We start from the raw sequence: 12,358 nt of genomic DNA on the forward strand, positions 1-12,358 counted from the left end.
CACATTGGCTAACATGGAGGGGAGTTTCTAGGCAGAAAAAATTAGATCTCAAAAGCCTGTGGAAGCCGCTTCTTTGAGCTGCAGTGTACATCAGCCCTAAATGTGTGTACTTTTAACCATCTTACTTGGATTTGAATTTTCCAGGAATTGTTATTATTACGATGAACTCCTGCATGGAAAATGCAGGGATACAGTATGTATATGCCATTAGACATCTCAGAACCCAGAATCCTCAGCCAAAGAGCAGATGCCCTGAGCAGTGTATTTTTGTGGCAAAGCTAGTTTCAGAACCTGTTAGGTGAATGCAAATGTGCAATAAATATTCCTTTTTTTTTACCAGTGTCTTTTTCGTTCAAACGTTACTACATTCAGAGAACAGTTGCTCATTTAATTGGTGAACACCCAAAAATAAACTTAAGGCAAGTATAGTTTTGCCTGGAAAAAAAAGCAGGCATATTAGTTCCAGCAGCTTCATGGTTATGGTAGAAGGATACACAAAGAAAACTCAAACAAGTACAAGCTAGCCATTCAAGGGCTGAAGAAATAATATAAGTAAAAGCTGGAATACTTCAAAGTACTTTTTATATTGTCCCTAAGCTTTTATGAGCATGATAATTACACAACACAACCCACTGTTTGAAATAAAACCTGACATTCTGTTTTTTTATTTTAAGTAGTTTAATCTACTTTGTATTTTGCCCTCCCTGTTTTCCTTCTTTACCCCTTCATCAACTTGTTAAAGAAAATTTTAAAGCGTTAAAGTGTATCTAAACCCATAAACAAGATTTTAATATACTGCAGCTTGCCAGTCCTTAGATGTGGTGGCTGCATTAGTTTTCTTTTTATGCTGCCAGTAACATATTTCCTGACGTTGGGTGATAACGTTCAATCACTGTACTGTATATGGAGGAGCAGAGTTGTCATCTTGGGACAGGAGTACAGAACACTTCCCTGTAGGCAGGTGTAAAGCTCCCCCTGCATGGGCTGCTCTTCCAAGTAATGGAGTAGCGACACAGGGTGCCCCTTTGTAAGGTGGAAGGAACTTGGGTTTGAGTTTTCTGGCTAAGAGTCCAGCTAAGGAGAGGGTCGCATGTGCTCTCCCCTTTGAGGGAAGAGCGGTTGGCTTACCTTTTTAAGAGGGGTACCTATTGAGGGACTGTGTGGAGAAATATGTGCTCAAAAGGGTCCAAAGCTTTATTCACATGGTCACACTGTACACATACAGCAACGTTTCGGGGCCACGCCAGGCTCCTTCATCAGTTAAGTGCCTGACGAAGGGGCCCTGTGTGGCTCCAAAACGTTGCTGTATGTGTACTCTGTGACCATGTGAATAAAGCTTTGGACCCTTTTGAGGAATCCTTGGTGTGCTGATGACATTTCTACACTTTGACTAGAGTTTCCAGCTGGTGTTCATTACAGCACTGCAACGCTGTATGTACAGGTGCAGCCCAACCATGCATATCAGCCACATGGAAGAAAGCTGGACCTCCTTATATTCCCATCTTGGCTTCCCCATAACCTAGGGGGAAATGTATTCTGCAGTCCACAGAGAAGAACTGAGCATGGCTAATAACACTGTATGGAATTCCAACACGGTACAGAAGGAGTGAAAAGAAAAAGTATAGACTAACTGGATATCTGGTAGGATCAGCAGGTATTTTTCGGAATTTATAAAGGACCATGAAAACAAATAATTTAATTTCCCAAGCACTTGGTATAACAATGATCATTTAAAAATATTTTTATTTAAACATTTTCCAAATATGTTGCATTTCAGCCTGTATGTGTACTAATTTATTAAATAATTACATTTAACAAGCCTGCTTTTGTTTGATACAGCTAATCAGGTTCAAGGCTATTTTTAAAGTAGTTGTGAAGGCTCAAGGTTTTTTACCTTCATACATTCTATGCATGAAGGTAAAAAAAACTTCTATGTTCAGTAGCTTCCCCAATAATTACCTGAGCCTCATCTCGATCCAGCGATGTGCATGAGTCCAAGTCTTTTCTTCCTCATTGGCTGAGACAGCAGCAGGAGCCATTGGCTCCAGCTACTGTCAGTCACAGCCAGTGAGCCAGATAGGATAAAGCAGGGGCAGGACCGAGCCTGTGTGAATGGACACAGAGCAGTGACTCAGTAGCAAGTCTGCTCCGGTGCCTCTATAACAAGCTGCTTGTATTGGGGGCACTCGCCAGGAGGATCAGGGCTGCTGTGTGCAAAACTTATGCACAGAGCAGGTAAGTATAAAATGTTTTTTTTTTTAAATCTGCCCTTAATATCACTTTAAATAAAATAAATTTATATACAAGAACTATAGTTCATAGTCTATATAAAAAATTAGAGCACAACTCCTCAAGATTTACAGTAGTTCAGCGAACAGAGCACAAACCAAACTTCTAATTTTCTGCTGATCAGGATTTGACCCCTTTCATCAGCCCGTGCCTTTGTATATGGCTCTAGAAAGAACTATAGCGTATAGCAGTGATGGCAAACCTTGGCACCCCAGATGTTTCCTATGATGCTCATGCACGCTGCAGTGTAGTGGAGCATCATGGGAAATGTAGTTCCAAAACATCTGCGGTGCCAAGGTTCGCCATCACTGGCATATAGTGATAGTGCTTTGTAGATCTGGTGGATGATGGGGTATTCTTCATGGGATGCAGTTCCTGTGATGTAGACTTGAGTATACCTTGGCAGGAAATCTCCAGTAGTAGGCCCAATGCCTACATGTTGATCTGTGAGATTAAAGTGGATGTAAACCCAATGTCATCCTTTTCTAAACTACTGCCATAGGGGTTATCTATAAGGATATACATGCCTCCTGCATGTATCTTTACCTGTCAAATGTCTCCCCTCTGTCTGTTATGAGAGCCGGAAAACTGCATATTCTGTGGGTGGGTCTGTTGTCTGGAGCTCGGTGGGTGGAGTCGTGATGTCAGTAGACTCCCCGCCCACCTCTACACTAACCTTGTCAATATGCATTTTCTCCTGTGTATTTCTAACACTGAACTTCTGCTATGATCTCTAACATCCAGTGAAAAGACAGGAAAGTAACCACATGACTTCAGCATGCCAAATCATGCTGAGGTGTGGAACAGCCAATCCTTGCAGAGCTGCTGAAGAAAGGAGTGGGGGTGGGAATTAAAAAATCATGGCTGTGTCTTAGGCTGTCACTCACAGCAAGGGGGGGTATTTGACAAAGTTTTTCTCAGTTTGTCAAGATTTTTCTCACTGAACAATAAAAAAGAGGATTGCTCAGAGCTGGATTAACTCTGTGTGGTAAGACAGGGCTCAAATGATAGGAAATCTTATACTCTACAGTATGATAAAAAAAAAAAAAAACATTCGGGTTTACATCCACTTTAAGCGTATCTGGAGACAAGTGATATTGTTCAATCCTGCCTTTATCCATAGGAACACAGTGCTGTATTCCAACACAAATGCAGTAAAAAGCTACATTAGACCTGCTTTGCCTGCAATGCAAACACATCTCAATAGGACCTGCTGCGTTCAAAGGAATGCAAAGCAGGTGAAATGCAGCCCCAGAACTGTCATCCACACTACACCTTTGAAGTCAATGCTTCAAAAGCATGAACAATACCTATCAACACAAGCCCAACATAAGATGTTTTGATTTTACTGGTTCTACAAATTTGTGGGAAATTTCTGATTTATTTATGACTTTATGCAACTTTTTTGTAATAGAATCACTGTGTTTTACTTACAGCCAATATCTACAGTATACTTCAAGAAAACAGTACTGTATCAATGGCAATATAGTGATTGAATGGATCACCTCTCCATTATCTGCTCTGTAATTATTTATGAATTATGCAATGTCTTAGGGATGGGGAAAAATCGATTTTAATCTTGAATCGAGTTGAGAGGTCAAATCGATTCAAATTTTCAGCAAATCGATTTTTTAGATTTCTTTTTTTTTCACCAGGACCGGCGCTTACACCGCGCTGGTCCTGAGGAGCTGCGGGCCAGACGCCGCGGACAAGGCCGAAGCCGTGGCCTTGCCTAAAAACTCCTGCCCGCAGCTCCAAACGGCGCGGTGTCCATTAAAAAAAAAAAAAAGAAAAAAACCTCAATTCGAATCGTGAATTGAGTTTCTTTTTAAAAAAATCGAAGATTTTTTTTTTTTTTTGAGAAAATCGCCCAGCTCTACAATGTCTCTCAACAAGTTAGAAAATAAAGGTCAACTATTAATATTTCAGTCCCAGTTTATCCCAGCTTATGTAGTCTTCATACTAGAACTGCAGTTATAATTCTCATTTATTACAGGGGCATTTACAGTGCCATTCATATTAATTTGAGTCAAAATCACAGCTTCTTGGTGCAGTAATTGTTTAAATCTTCTACAAGACCATTTGATTCATTTTGGAGATCTAATCAACTGCCCTTTTTGAATTACTGTCATCATATTTTCTGTCTCTGGGTATTTGTTTAGAGAGCTCTATTTTAAAGGCAATTGGTTTCGAACTTTTAGGGCAAACTTCCCTATATGCATACAGCCCTATACGCGAGTTCCACATGGATGTGCGTACAGATGACGCACATTCAAGCCTGTCATTGATTTTGGCAGACTGTATGCACCAGCTGTGTCTCCTGGCGCTGATATATGCCCTGTTTTTACAACCTACAAGCAAATGTGGCCGTGTGCACGAGGCCTTATGTGTACATTATATCTAATGACAATAGTATTATCAATGGCAGCATATTGGTTTTGTGTTAGACAACTGTCTTTTTAGTTGGGGATTGCATTGATTCAATTTGCTTTGGTGACTAAAGGTATTTGTGGTTTGACATTTTTAATGGGTCCCCTTTTACATTCCTGTGAATGAAACAAGCAGATTTGCTTAATCGGTCATTAATTGGCCCCCAAATGTTAATTCTGAATTTTTAATCTTATGAATGAACCTGTACTGGGCAGATTCGCTTTAAGGTAGGCATCCCCAGAATTTTTTATGTATTTATTTTTTTTATTTTAAAGCGGGGGTCCACCTATCTATCGTTTTTTTGTTTTTTTTTTGGAGTTCATTCACAAACTTTTCTTCTCATGATTATCTACTCGCATGTTCTGTGTAATAAGTCCGCCTGTGTCTGATTTCGTTGTAAAGAATAACTTATAAAATTCACTGAAGGCGGTTTCCATCTTCATTGTGGGCATTTGAAGCCCACAAGTATGTATTTCCTGGATGCGGTGAATGCTGGAAGCAGAGATGTTGTGATGACACTGTTGCACAATGCATGCTGGGAAGCCTGAGACTAGCTCCCAGGGACTGTGGGAGGTCTGGGAGAGGCTAGAAACACGCCTACTCCCTTGGGAGGAAAACCAGGAAGTGCTAAGAAGATTAGGAAAAAAAAGGTAATTACGGCGATTTAAATTTTTTTACACAGCATGTCAGCATCTAGGCAAGGAAGAGAATGCATAGAGATAATGTTCAAAATTTGAGTGGAACCCCGCTTTAAATATACAGTGGGTAGAAAAGAATTAACCTGCTTACAGTGGTACCTTGGATTATGAGCATAATTCGTTCCAGAAGAATGCTTGTAATCCAAAGCACTTTTATATCAAAGCGAGTTTCCCCATAGAAGTCTGATCCCTCTCCACTCTATCCAAACCTAAAAAAAAAAAAGGTTTTACCTTTTAGTTATACTTTAATATTAATAATATAGCACACCCCTAAGGAGCTTAAGGTAGAATGGGATCCCCCACCCTGCACAACTAGGCACACCAAATTTTCATATTCTCCCAGAATCAGAAAACAGTCCAGTACTTTGTTTTGTTATTTTATTGAGGGATTAGAACTTGTATGGGGAGTAGGGGTATTATGGATGCCCACTTGACTTTAAAGAACTTCAGGGACAACTCTCCTATATACAGTCTATATACACTCCTTCTCTTCCTCTAGCACTAGCTTGGTTGCAAAAAAAACTCAACTTGGACACTTTAATGGATCTGACCAGGCATTCAGCCAGTTTAAAGCAAAAGCACTTTACAGGCAGGGACCCCGGGCCCCTTGGTTGTGTAGCAAAGTCCAGTGTCCAGCTTCCATCCCTGTGGCTACTGATCCCAGCACCATCTTTTCAGGCACTGTTAGCCTGTGTGGCTACAGCTGCCCCTTTCACTAGTTCTACTGGCTACTTCTCCTCAGTCCTAACAGACTGACACCACAGTCCTCCCTGACAGCTCACTCACCAGCCCACCTAGCTGACTCCTCTAGAGAACTCTTGGACGTGCTGACCTGCTCCTGCTGTCCTCTCCTTGCTCCTGTGCCTCCAGGAAGGATCCCCCCCCCCCCCCAGACTAGAGGGCGCCCTGAAAGGGCCTTCGACAGCCTCCTGAGCACTCCATCTCCATCTTCCACCTGACTGCTCCTCCTAGACTTCACCCTCTACTTCTGGAAGCTTCTCCAAGGTTCCGGAGAGCAGGGGGAGTTACCAGAGATGCTGCTTGCTTTGTCATCCAGCCTCCCTGAGTCATTCAGCCCTGACCCAGACTCCACCCAGGCCTACACTAACCGCTAACTATGTACATCCTATCTAGCACTCTAGAGAGCAGTGGTGGCTGGTGCTAACACCACCCCACCGAGGTAGAGGGACGGCAGACGCAAAGGCAGCAATCCCCGCATGCCCCCCCAGCGTTAGATGGACTGACCTCACCTTAAGAGGTAGGGAGGAGAATCAGGAAGACCATAGCACCGAGCCCACCCTTTTTTTGAAGCCAATTAGAGCCTAAGGCTCTAATCATGTGCTTAAAAAAAAAAAACCCCATTGGAATCCATGCGTCTGGCGCCCTGCATGTATATTATATGATGGATGCATGGATTAGGGGGACGGCGCCCTTGCACTCCATATGGATGGGCCACCACTGCTAGAGAGTGTTACAATAGTATCCTGTCCTTTTGGTTGAGGCTGCATTCACACCTGAGTGTTTCAAAGTCGTATGTTTTTACTGCGATTTTGTTCAGGTCATCAATGTAAAAGGCAGAAAAACGCCTGTAATCTGCCCCAAAGAAGCTCATGTTCTTTTTTGAGCTTAGGGCATTTTTCCGGCGTTTTTGCTTCAGGTGACAAAACATTCAGATGTGAACAGGTGCCATTGAAATGAATGGGATTTTGCTTGTTGGGCGTATTTCAGGCGTTTTTACGGGTGTTTTATGAGCTGAAAACGCTCAGGTGTGAATGCAGCCTGAGTATAAGCACATGGAACTGTTACAGCAACAACACCATAGGTTAGTAAACATTGTATTTTTCCTATGCACCGCAAAGCACAGGTTCACTTTATTGTCCCTGTTCTTATTCCTACAGTAGCACATACTCCCTTTCAGTTCGCTTTCTCACTGCTTGGTTCAGCTGCCAGAGGTGAGGAAAGGAAAAACTCTTAGACCAGCCATAGACTGAACGAATTTGGTTGCAGGAAAGAAATTAGCTCTTTTTTTTTTTTTTTTTCCCCTATCAAAAAAGACAGTGTTGACAGGGGAATCCCTCCCAGCAAGCCATTGTGTTCTCCTGGCGGGGGGTGGGGAAAGCCGTCCCTGCCGGGAGAACACAGGGATTATTGCTAGCAGCTATAACAATCACTAGCGATAATCACATGTAAAATCCAGCAGGCTGGTGTACCCAAGTTCAGCCTGTGCCCATACATGGTTCGTATTACAGGTGATTCCTGATGAACTGGCTGAGATTTGAACCGTCTACGGTTGGCTTTAGTTCAAGTTACTCTGGTTGGAGCTTACGCAAATCAGAGGATTCTACCCCCACCCCACTTGGACAGTGTTGGGCCAATCATCAAGTATCAGTGTTATAACAGGGGAAGGAGGGTAGTAAGTTATATTCTCCTCCATAAATGATAGTACTGTATATTTTCACCACTGGTGGCTGAGCAAGACTGGTGGGGAAGAAAGAAAAAACCTAGAATAAGTGTACCTACAGTAATTCCCTCCTGTTTGAAAAGCAGAACTAAATTACATGCTTACCTTTTGCCAAATATTCACTCAGCCCCCCTAGACCCCAATACACACAGATGTGCAGAGCATGCTTGCATATTATGTCACACTTACCTGCCAAAATGCCTGTGATCTTTGCTGCTGCCATCTTTGCCTAATCTTCTGGTTTTGGTGTCTTTGACCATCTTGATTGGCCAGGCCAGGATGATGTATGAATGAGTACTTGTGCACAGGAATTACCAAGCCAAAAAACAATGCTGCACAGTAATAACCTGTGTTCAAATCAGGGGTGGATCCAGGGGGGTGGGCCCTCCCCGGGTGGGCCCTCCCCTTGAGAAAATATTACCGGATCTGAGTCTCACATTCAGAATCGGCAGCAATGGCGCCGAGACGCTGCTGGACTGGCCTCTACTGCCTGCCACACTGGTTGCTATAGTCTGGCGTCCAGCAACCAGTGACCTCCAAGGAAGAGAGCGAGGCCCCAGCATTCAGAGTGAAGGAGGATTTAACTTTTTCCTCCTTCGTACCTAGTGGATGTTGGCTCCACCCACCTCCTCCCTCCATCTTCTCCAGTGTGGCATGAGGGAGGAGAACTCTAAAGCCAGCCTGCTAGGATTAGAGCAGAGCACGTCTGAAGAACTGTCTGTTGACCTGCACCTGAGGTAAAGGTGAGCCGGATCGCGGATGAATATATCAAGAGCAAACCCGGGCTATTTATCTGAAGTGCACCAGAACAGTGCACAATTCTATGTAAGTAGATTTTTAATTAGTTTTAATAAAATATTGGTGGGAAAATGGAGAGCGCTATGATTGTTTGTTTATTCTTTTTGAGCCTTTGATGGTCTTTCTCTTATGGAGTGATGAGGATGGATGTGGATTGAGAATCTGGAAGCCCACAGAGGGGGAGACCAGTCGTGGCTTACTGACCCCGGTTTAAAGGAGAAGGCGCATTAGACCTAATATGCCTTGGTCATATTAAGAAAGTGAGGGCATTTGATAGTGTGTGTCGGGATTGCACTATACGATATGTGATGAAATTAGCTGCATGATTAAAGCCAGCCATAGATGGTTTGAATCACGGCTGTTTTAGCAGGGACCGGCTGAGTTTTTAACCATCTATGGGCAGGCTGATTGTACCCAAGACAATCCATCGATTGACTTGGGTACAAGCAGCATGTCAGACTTTTTATACAATTATTGCCAGCGACAATACACCTTAGGATGAAATAGGATCCTACAGTATATATGATATATTTGCAAGCAAGAAACAAAAAAAAGAAAACACAGTAATAGAAGTTGTAAAATGGGTAAGTACCTTCTGTCTTTGCAGCGTATATTTATTCTTGTAATAGGATACTAGGATAGGAATTAATCTAGTTACACATTCATACAGGTATAATAAACAAGAAGTAAATAAATATGCAGTGCAACAGAATTTTAACTGGGAACATTAAGCTTTTATTTTGCTTAGTGGAGCATGCCTCACCCTGCGATGTAGCTCTGGTGTATTTGTGGAAATATACAGAGTAATATTTACTAAAGCAATGAAACTGGTGCCCTTTCTGATCACAGCATATAGCGCCCATGTTTGCAGAAAGTTAAACATACAAGTACAGAAGTTCAGGTCTACTTTGACTTTGTCTACACCCTGTTTCTGGTCCTTCCTTAATATGCTTTAAATCTACATTAAGGTGTGCCCTGGCTATGGTGCAACCTTGAACTGGAAACAATCAGCAACACATGTGGTGACTAAATTATTCAGTTCTAGTCAATTATTTATCCGATGTAAGCTTATTTATGTAATATAACAGTATGGGCAAATGTCCTTACGGTGCATATGTGTTTAGGAGATGATTAACTGAGGGAGATATATTTACATTGCCTTTTTCAAATACCAATTCATCATCAGTGGAAATTATTTTCTTCTACTTGACTTCACGGACATTTTACATGACGTGATACCAGTGTATAAACAACTTTCAGAACTTCAAAAACGTTCTAGTCTATATGTCTTCTAAATTGGAACTCCAGCCAAGACTGTATTGCTCTTTGTGTATCTGTTAAGGAGATTTCCATCCAATTCTTGTCTTGGTTAGAATATAGAAAATTTGTGAACACAAGTACTGGAATAGCAAAAAAAAAAAAGTATGTGTGTAAAAAAAAAAAAAAAGGATTTTACACCCCTCCACATTTTTGTAAATATTTTATTATATCTTTTCATGTGACAACACTGAAGAAATTACATTTTGCTACAATGTAAAGTAGTGAGTGTACAGCTTGTAAAACAGTGTAAATTTGCTGTCCTCTCAAAATAACTCAACACACAGCCTTTAATGTCTAAACCGCTGGCAACAAAAGTGAGTACACCCCTAAGTGAAAATCTTAAAATTGGGCCCAAGTATTTTGTGTAGCCAGCATTATTTTCCAGCACTGCCTTAACCCTCTTGGGCATGGAGTTCACCAGAGCTTCACAGGTTGCCACTGGAGTCCTCTTCCACTCCTCCATGATGACATCACAGAGTTGGTGGATGTTGGATACCTTGCACTCCTCCACCTTCCTTTTGAGGATGCCCCACAGATGCTCAATAGAGTTTAGGTCTGGAGACATGCTTGGCCAGTCCATCACCTTTACCCTCAGCTTCTTTAGCAAGGCAGTGGTCATCTTGGGGTCGTTGTTATGTTGGAATACTGCCCTGCGGCCCAGTCTCCGAAGGGAGGGGATCATGCTCTGCTTCAGTATGTCACAGTACATGTTGGCATTCAAGGTTCCCTCAATGAACTGTAGCTCCCCAGTGCCGGCAGCACTCATGCAGCCCCAGACCATGACACTCCCACCACCATGCTTGACTGTAGGTAAGACACACTTGTCTTTTTACTCCTCACCTGGTTGCCGCCACACACGCTTGACACCATCTGAACCAAGTACATTTATCTTGGTCTCATCAGATCACAGGACATGGTTCCAGTAATCCATGTCCTTAGTCTGCTTGTCTTCAGCAAACTGCTTGCTGGCTTTCTTGTGCATCATCTTTAGAAGAGGCTTCCTTCTGGGTCGACAGCCATGCAAACCAATTTAATGCAGTGTGGTGTATGGTCTGAGCATTGACAGGCTGACCCTCCACCCCTTCAACCTCTGCAGTAATGCTGACAGCACTCATACGTCTATTTCCCAAAGACAACCTCCGGATATGATGCTGAGCATGTGCACTCAACTTCTTTGGTCGACCATGGCGAGGCCTGTTCTGAGTGGAACCTGTCCTGTTAAACCGCTGTATGGCCTTGGCCACCGTGCTGCAGCTCAGTTTCAGGGTCTTGGCAATCTTCTTATAGCCTAGGCCAGTGTTTCTCAACTCCAGGCCTCAAGGCGCACCAACAGATCATGTTTCCGGATTTATCTCATGAAACGGCTGTGGTAATTACTAAGGCAGTGAAACAGAATAAATCACCTGTACAAAAACATGGAAAGCCTGAAAACATGACCTGTTGGGGTGCCTTGAGGACTGGAGTTGAGAAACACATAAGTTGCACACTTAGGCCCCATTCACACCTGAGCATTTTGTAGCTTGAAGCCTGAAGCTACAAAGAGATGGAGGGGAAAAATTGATTATTCTTCAAAATGCCTGAAGCTCAAACGAGTTCTGGAATTTTTTTTTTTGTAGGCAGATTTGGGCGTTTTTCTGCTTTTTACATTGGTGATCTTTTTGACCTGTGCAAAAACGCATCAAAATTGCGCGACTTTCTGCTTGAAAAACACTATGCTCAGGTGTGAATGGGGCCTAAAGCTAATGCTTTGTTGACGCACCTTTTTGATTTTTTTACAGCACTCAGTCTTTTTGGGTATGAATCTATCAGCATGGTACATATTGACTTGGCAATATTTGCCCACTCTTCTTTGCAAAAACACTCCATATCTGTCAGATTGAGAGGGCATCTCCTGTGCACAGCCCTCTTTAGATCACCCCACAGATTTTCAATGAGATTCAGGTCTGGGCTCTGGCTTGGTCATTCCAAAACTTTAATCTTCTTCTGGTGAAGCCATTAGTTTGTTGATTTGGATGTATGCTTTGGGTCGTTGTCATGCTGAAAGATGAAGTTCCTCTTCATGTTCAGCTTTCTAGCAGAAGCCTGAAGGTTTTGTGCCAATATTGACTGGTATTTGGAACTGTTCATAATTCCCTCTACCATGACTAAGGCCCCTGTTCCAGCTGAAGAAAACACTCCCCAAAGCATGATGCCACCACCATGCTTCACAGTGGGTATGGTGTTATTTTGGTGCAGTGTTGTTTTTGCGCCAAACATATCTTTTGGAATTATGGCCAAAAAGATCAACCTTGGTTTCATTAGACCATAACACCATTTCCTACATGCTTTTTTGGAGACTTCAGATGTGTTTTTGCAAAATTTA

At 42.5% G+C, this 12,358-nt stretch overlaps 1 protein-coding gene across 1 annotated transcript in view; it reads left to right on the plus strand.

Moving 5' to 3' along the window:
• Positions 1-12,358, plus strand: part of CRYBG1 (crystallin beta-gamma domain containing 1) — a 343,574-nt gene that overhangs the window by 41,277 nt on the left and 289,939 nt on the right. The window lies entirely within an intron of this gene.

The sequence above is a fragment of the Aquarana catesbeiana genome, linkage group LG04, assembly GCF_042186555.1.
Source record: "Aquarana catesbeiana isolate 2022-GZ linkage group LG04, ASM4218655v1, whole genome shotgun sequence".
NCBI classification, from domain to species: domain Eukaryota; kingdom Metazoa; phylum Chordata; class Amphibia; order Anura; family Ranidae; genus Aquarana; species Aquarana catesbeiana.